The 7,793-nt window shown below is 43.5% G+C and overlaps 1 protein-coding gene across 2 annotated transcripts in view; it reads left to right on the forward strand.

The window, feature by feature from the left end:
• LOXHD1 (lipoxygenase homology PLAT domains 1) overlaps window positions 1–7,793 on the forward strand; it is an 85,550-nt gene that overhangs the window by 67,367 nt on the left and 10,390 nt on the right. The window lies entirely within an intron of this gene.

The following is a 7,793-nucleotide window of genomic DNA, read 5'->3' on the forward strand; positions in this document are numbered from 1 at the left end:
TAATAATAATAATAATAATAATAATAATAATAATAATAATAATAATAATAATAATAATAATAATAGGATTTATTTATTATAATGGAGTGCACCAGGGAATTACAAAAGAAAATTTGCATGTGCTTCATTGACTATCTTTGCCTTTGAATGCATAGATCACAGAAAGCTATGGAATGCTCTCAAAGAAAGGAGAGAGCCTCTACATTTGACAGTACTGATGGGTAACCTGTACTCAAGACAAGAGATTGCTGTCAGAACTGAATATGGAGAAACAAAATGTTTCCAAGTTGGTAAACCCTGGTGGCGCAGTGGTTAAATGCCTCTACTGCAGCCACACACTCAAAACCACAAGGTTGCGAGTTCAAGACCAGCAAAAGGGCTCAAGCTTGACTCAGGCTTGCATCCTTCCAAGGTCGCTAAAATGAGTACCCAGATTGTTGGGGGCAAATTAGCTTACAGTTGTAAACCACCTAGACACTGCTTATGCGGTATGAAGCGGTATATATAAGAAGCTTGTTTGTAAAGGAGTTAGGCAAGGCTACATACTATCACCCTATTTACAGATATTCGGCCCTCTGTATCAGTGGGGCTTTCATTCTGGATCCTCCTCCCACAGATAGTTAAAAGTGTGGAACTACAAGTCCCATTTTTGTCAATGGATGCACAACGTGCTCACAACCACATTGGCACGGCCACATACATGCACCACTAATGACAGTAATGGGTTGGGGCCATCCATGGATGCTCTAATCCACAGATAGCTAGCCTGGTGATATGGAGAGCTGAAAAGCAGTATGAACAGCAGGCCTAGACTCAGAGACAGGGAGAGAGAAGACTGGAGGAAGGAACATTAACAACCTAAGATATGCAGTGACACAATATTACTAGCAGAAAACACCGAGGAGCTAGAACAATTACTGAGCAGAGTTAAAGAAGAAAGTGCCAAGGTAGTGTTACCTAAATTACAGGAGGTCCTTACAATTGTAGTCAATTGGGAAATTGATTTTTAGCTCAATGGGAAGCAGCAACTAGTTTTGGTAATGGAAAGCTGTGGTCTCAGCCTTTATATAAGAGATCCAAGAACTAGAACTCTCAGAATGCAAGGTACAACTTAGGCGCTTTACAGACCACCCAAAAAGGGCAGTCTGCCGGTGCCTCCGTTTCTGCCGCTGGGAAGCCTCAGCCTCCAAACGGCGAGGCTTCCTGACAGGCGAAAAAGAAGCCCCCAAAAGAGGCTTCTTTTGGCGGTGCGCTTATGACGCCGCAAGGTGCCAATGGTGCACTTGCGGCATCATAAGTGATTTGCAACGTGCAGACGCTAAGCATCCGCGACTAGGTTTAGGGCGTCCGGAAGGGATGCCCTTTTGTAACCCTAGTACGTATCTAGTACGTACTTTTTGCCCGCGCGGAACGGGCCTTAGTTTTATTGAGTAACAGAAAACGGGAAAATCACCATTCACACAATAGCATTCACACATGCATACACACAAGAACTAATGAAATGAAAGCCTGTAGCTTGTGGCAGGTTTGAGATAGCTCAACCTTGCAGCTCAACAACATGTGGAGGGACACATGATTTCCTCCCCAGTTTAGACCCATGCTTAGAAAATAGCAATTCTGAGGGAAGATTTCTGAGAAAACCTCTCTTCAACTTGTTTCTGACTCATGGCAACCCTAAGCTGATGCTATCATGGGTTTTCTTGGCAGGATTTGTTCAGGGAGGTTTGCCTTTGCTTTCCTCTGAGGCTGAGAGTGTGTGACTTGCCCAAGATCACCCAGCAGGTTTCCATGGCTGAGCGGGGATTCAAACCCTGGTCCTAGACCAACACTCCAACCACTATACCTCACTATCACAGAAAATAGGGATGGCTGATTCTGAGCATTTCTGGCCTCTGTCACATTTGTATGTTACCCATATCCCACTGCATCCTGATCACAACGTTAATGTGCTTTTTAAAGTGCATGTGCACACTCCATAATTTTGTAATATCCATTTTTTATACATCATATGGACTCTTTAGCTGCATCCCCACTGCAAATCTAATCCAGTTTGAACCCACTTTGACTGCCCTGACTCAATGCTCTGGCTCAATGCTCTGCTCAATGCTTTACAGACCGCCCAAAAGGGCAGTCTACCGGCGCTGGTGTTTGCTGCGTGAAGGAGCCACAGCAGACAAACCACATGGCTCCTCCGCACAGCAAAAAGAAGCCGCAAAAAGCGGCTTCTTTTTGCGGTGCCATTATGACGCTGCAAAGCGCCATTGGCGCACTTGCGGTGTCATAATGGTGCTGAGACATGCGGATGCTAAGCATCCACTATGTCAAAATGGCAGCGCCCATGTAGAATGGGCGCTGCCATTTTGTACGTGCTCGGCACGTACTAGGGTTAGGGGCATCCGGAAAGGCCCCTTCCTAACCCTAGTACGTGCCAAGCACATACTTTTTGGTGGTGTGGAACCCACCTATGATTCCCATATTTCCATAGCATTGAACCCAATGGTAGTTAAAGTGGGGTCAAATCGGATTGTTTCTGCAGTGCGGATACAGCCTTAAACAGTTTATTTGGGTTATTTCATTTTATTTATTTCATTTATATGATGCCCTTCTCCCAGAAGGGACCCAACAACAACAGCAACAACAACAACACAACACACTAAAAAGAGAGTCCATTTTTTAAAAATGCACCAATTTTAAAAGCCAACCATCTTTGAAAATCACGTTGAAAACAACTATAAATACTAGTCCCAATGCACATTTTGCAATATTTATTAGTGCATGTTGAGGGGAGAAGTGCTGCCTTCTACAACCCAAGCCTTGGCACATAGACTAACGCAACAGCAAGCATGACTCTTTGGCTGTGCAGCCAGTTTTGCTTCCTTTCTGAGCCGAGAATCTGTTCCCTTCTGATTATGTTCCTGCACCAGCTGCTGCCAGTCCAGGAGCACATTGCAGACTGGGAGGACTGGCTCGCCTCCAGCCATGGAGCTGTCATCTGGTCCTTGCTCCCCTCACCGCAGTGTCCAGCCAATCTTCCTCATGCCACAGATGAAATACTGCAATCCAGGATTTCTCCTTCTGTCATTGCTTTAAAATCAAAGCTCTTAAAATGGTCTCTGAGAGGAGACAGAAAATACATTTATTTGCAAGGGATTTGAAGGACAGGGATGGGGGGGGGAACCTCAATTGCATGTCTTCCAGCACACATGGTGGTTATTAGGTAATCCCATCACAATGGAGCACAGGCTTAATTGAATATAGAGGCAGAGAGTTTTTGCTTGTAGCCGTTAAGTGCTAGCAAATGGCAGGTGTGTAATCAAAACAGCTGGGCTCCATGTCTGTGTGCCTCGGGAAGCAACAATAAGGAAGACTGGCTGACAGCATCAGGCAGGGTTGTCCCAGTAACCTCTCTCCCAGAAGGAAATTAAAATTTGATGTTTGTCTCAACTTCTGAGTCTTTTTTGTAAGCCGCCTTGAATCCCAGCCTGAAAGAAAGGCAGGTTATAAATAAAGGGATGGATGGATAGAGAGCCAGGATGGTGTCATAGTCTGACCGTTGGATTATGGACCTGGAAACCAGGGCATGATTCCCTGCTTGCCCACAGAAACCCACTGTGTGACCTAGAAAACCCCATGACTGGTTTGCCTTAGGGTCGCCATAAGTCGGAAATGACTTGAAGGCATTTCAACAATAGAAACAAACAGTCTCATGTTAAACAGAATTACAAATGGACAGAAATGCTCTCTTTCACTAATAATAATAATAATAATAATAATAATAATAATAATAATAATAATAATAATAATAATAATAATTTATTTGTGTTTCCCCACCTCTCCCAATGGATACTTCAGTATCCATGGATTTTATTATTCAAAGGGAGTCCTAGAACCAAACCCTAGTAGATATTAATTGTCCATTGTACTAATAATATCCTCTAGTTTGATCTCAAACTGAACTGGAACAAGGCAAGCCTTGAAATGAGGCAGGCCACACAACAACTAGAGCGCTGCTGGTGGAGACATCAGCGCCTATCTGACACGACACTCCATCAGACCCTTTTGAAGTCCTATGGAGTGGCAATAAGTGCAGCAAAGAATTCTTTCTATGCTGCATGTATTGTGTCTGCAGAGTCACGTCCACCAGAGCTGTTCAGGATGGTGAGGGACCTGACTGAACTGCCACCCACCCTGAACCCTATTTTAGAACCAACTAAGGCCTGCTGTGACGATTTTAGCAACTTTTTCGCAGATAAAATCTCTCAGATAAGGACTGGTTTTGACACCGGCATTATAACAGGAACAATAGGAGAGGCATCCAGAGCTTCTGTGGACTCCATTAAACTGGATCACTTTGAGTTTGTACATACCAATGAAGTGGACAAGCTTCTTGGAAGTGTTAAGAAGATGATGTGCTCTCTCGATCCCTGCCCCTCTTGGTTGACCGCCCAGGGTGGTGATACAGTAACATCATTACTACAACTTATAATTAATGCATCTTTCAGGGAGGGTAAATTTATCTAATTTGAAACTAGCAATAGTTAATCCTCTTCTTAAGCAACCCTCCCTCGACCCCCTGGTGAGAAATAATTATAGACCAGTCTCCTTGTTGCCATTCTTAAGTAAGGTGATCGAGAGAGCAGTTGCCTTCCAACTCCAAGCAGTTTTGGATGAAACTGATTATCTGGACCCATTTCAAACCGGCTTCAGAGCGGGATACAGAGTTGAGTCTGCCATGGTCACCTTAGTCGATGATCTCCGTCTGGGCATCGACCGGGGAAGTGTGACCTTGTTGGTGCTTTTGGACATCTCAGCGGCTTTCGATACCATTGACCATGGTATCCTTCTGGAACGCCTGAGGGATTTGGGTATTTGGGGCACTGTGCTCCAGTGGTTCCGATCCTATCTCTCGCAGATTCCAGATGGTGAAGCTGGGGGACACTTGCTCCTCTAAGAAGGAACTGACATCTGGTGTCCCTCACAGAGCTATTTTGTCCCCCATGCTGTTCAACATTTACATGAAACTGCTGGGAGAGAACATCCGGAGACATGGGGCGTGGTGTTATCAGTACACTGATGACACTCAAATATGTTTCTCTGTGTCTCCAACGGATGCAATGACTAAGGATGGCGTCTCTCCTCTGAATGCTTGTCTGGAGTCGGTAATGGGCTGGATGAGGGAAAACAAACTCAGACTGAATCCAGAAAAAACGGAAGTACTGGTGATAGGTTCTCCAGGTCCAGGGAAGGAAATTTATCAATCTGTCCTGGACGAGGTCACACTTCCCCTAAAGGACAAAGTTTGCAGTTTAGGAGTACTTCTGGATTCGTCCCTGCAGTTGACATCTCAAGTAGATGCGACGGCCAGAAGTGCTTGCTATCAACTTTGATTGCTACGCCAACTGCAACCCTACCTGGGCCAAAGGGACCTTGAAACAGTGGTACATGCTCTGGTAACCTCTCGTTTAGATTTCTGTAATGTGCTCTACATGGGGCTAATTTCCCCAACATCTAAAGTGAAGCTGACACAGTTGGTGGGACCCCCCCCCCTCACGCTTTCTTTGGGTAACAGTATCACTTTTCTACAGAAGTGTTCCCCCAAGTAGTGAAAGGTGTTTGTCATAACATGTGATTTTCTTCACATGTCTTGCATTTAGCAATCGGAGCCAACTCGAAGGCAGCTAACAGCAACAAGAACAAACCTTCCTAATCCTTTTAGCTAGCAATAACAGGGATGGAACCAGGGACCTTCAGAACATAGGATGCTGCTTAATACTAAGTTGGGCATTGGTCCATCTAGTTTGGTATTGTCCACACTGCTTGGATTGAGATCCAGCATGGTCTGGTGGTTTGAATGTTGGACTACATCTCTGGAGATCAGGGTTCACACTTTCTCAGCCTCAGAAGGAGGCAAAAAAAAAAAACCTCTTCGAAAAAAATCTTGCCAAGAAAACTCTATGATAGGATTGCCTAGGGTTGTCATCAATCAGAAACAACTTGAAGGCATACAATGACAACAATGCTGATTGGAAGGGACTCCCCAGACTTTCACTCATGCACACATTGAGATGCCTTCAGCCAACTTCCATGTTTGGCAATAATTAGTTACAAATAATTATGTTCCAGCAACTTGTGACTAATCCCAATAACCAACAATATAACAACATGGCATTACCTCTCTAATTTACTAAGGCTTAATTTTGCTCTTTTACAGACAGGATAAAATAAAGCTGCATCGAGTCACTTTGGAGGTATGCTGTTTAAATGATGTATGCGTCCTAAGAGTCCGGAAGCTCTGCCAAAGCTGTGCTACAGTCCTTAGGACTGGAGTGTGGCTTTGGCACGGCTTCCGAACTCTTAGGACGCACACATCATTTAAACAGCATACCTCCAAAGTGACTTGAAGCAGCTTTATTTTGGCCTGTCTGTAAGGGGCTTAGTTTCACTAGTTTCCCTGAATGGGGGAAGAGGAATAAGTGCTGGCTCATACTGCTACTTTGTACTCTGTTGAGGGAATTTTACAACAAAACTGGTAGCGTTCAAATAAAAAAAACGTAAAAAGTAAATTTTATTGTGCTGTGAGAAATTCTTTACTTAAGAATTACTTTCTTGAAAGAGTGAGTACAATGGTGACTAACTATTTTTGGAGCCTCAAAGTGAAAACTAATTCCTGTTATTAGTTAATAGTAACTAATTTGTATTCAAAAGTAACTTTCCAACCTTTCATTGAACCTTGGCGTATTTTGCATGCTAAACTTGATCTCTGGCTCTAGATTTGTATCCTCAGAGGTTCATTTTTTTCAATTCAAACCTTCCACATCATGTCTCCAGCCACCCCAACCATTTTTGATCCAGAAGAGGCCTCAAAAATTCATCAGGTCAGAAGAGAGCCTCTGTATGTCCATTCCAATCATATAAATCTTTCGTTTGGTCAGAAATCCTGCAAAAAAGTAGGTTCTTTAATCACATTTCTGCGTGCTCTGGATCCTGAATTGAACAAAGTTGAGGCTGAAGCCAGCAGGCCCAGTCCTAGTTCTCTCTTCCTTGGGTTCACTACACAACAACACATTGTATGAACAATGCTAAGGTCTGTGGTCATGCCGTTCTTCAGGAATCCTGAACATGCCCATTACAACACCAGTTTGACAGCTGGGACACTTTTGCACATACCCTATAAAAGCGTAAGGTCTGTCTCTCCTTCTAAACAACTTAGACAGCTGAAGTATGTCATTTGTGTTCTGTGAGCCCTAGGCATTGACCTATTTGCCAGCCCTGAGGGTAGGCATTTCGGAGGGTTTTTTATGGCTTTATTTATTTACTATATAAACTTGACTATATGTCAACATCATGCACAAGTTGAGAGAAGGTTTTAGGGCCAAAATTATGGATTTTGTTATGCCCCAAGGATAGGTCAAAAGTTAAAATTTCAGGACATTTAACAAAGGAGGTAAAGGATGAAGCAAAGAAAAATGGCACCAAAGAACTTACAAAATTCTGGCTGGCATAACTGTTTGTGTTCACCCAGAAGGTTGAACGGGTGAAAAGGGAAATATGGTAAATTTTGGTTGTGCAATGTGTAGGGAAGGTGACCAGATACAGACAGGGCCAAGAAAACACACATGTGTGGGAAAGGATAAAAAGGTGAATCAAAGAAAATGGCAACTATGGCTGTATCTGCACTGCAGAAATAATCTGGTCTGATAACACTTTATTTGCATTGGCTCAATGCTATGGAATTTTGGGAACTGTAGTTCGTTGTGGTACCAGAGCAAAAACCATTTTGCAAAAAGTCTGGG

Source organism: Sceloporus undulatus, chromosome 2 (assembly GCF_019175285.1).
Source record: "Sceloporus undulatus isolate JIND9_A2432 ecotype Alabama chromosome 2, SceUnd_v1.1, whole genome shotgun sequence".
Lineage (NCBI taxonomy): Eukaryota > Metazoa > Chordata > Lepidosauria > Squamata > Phrynosomatidae > Sceloporus > Sceloporus undulatus.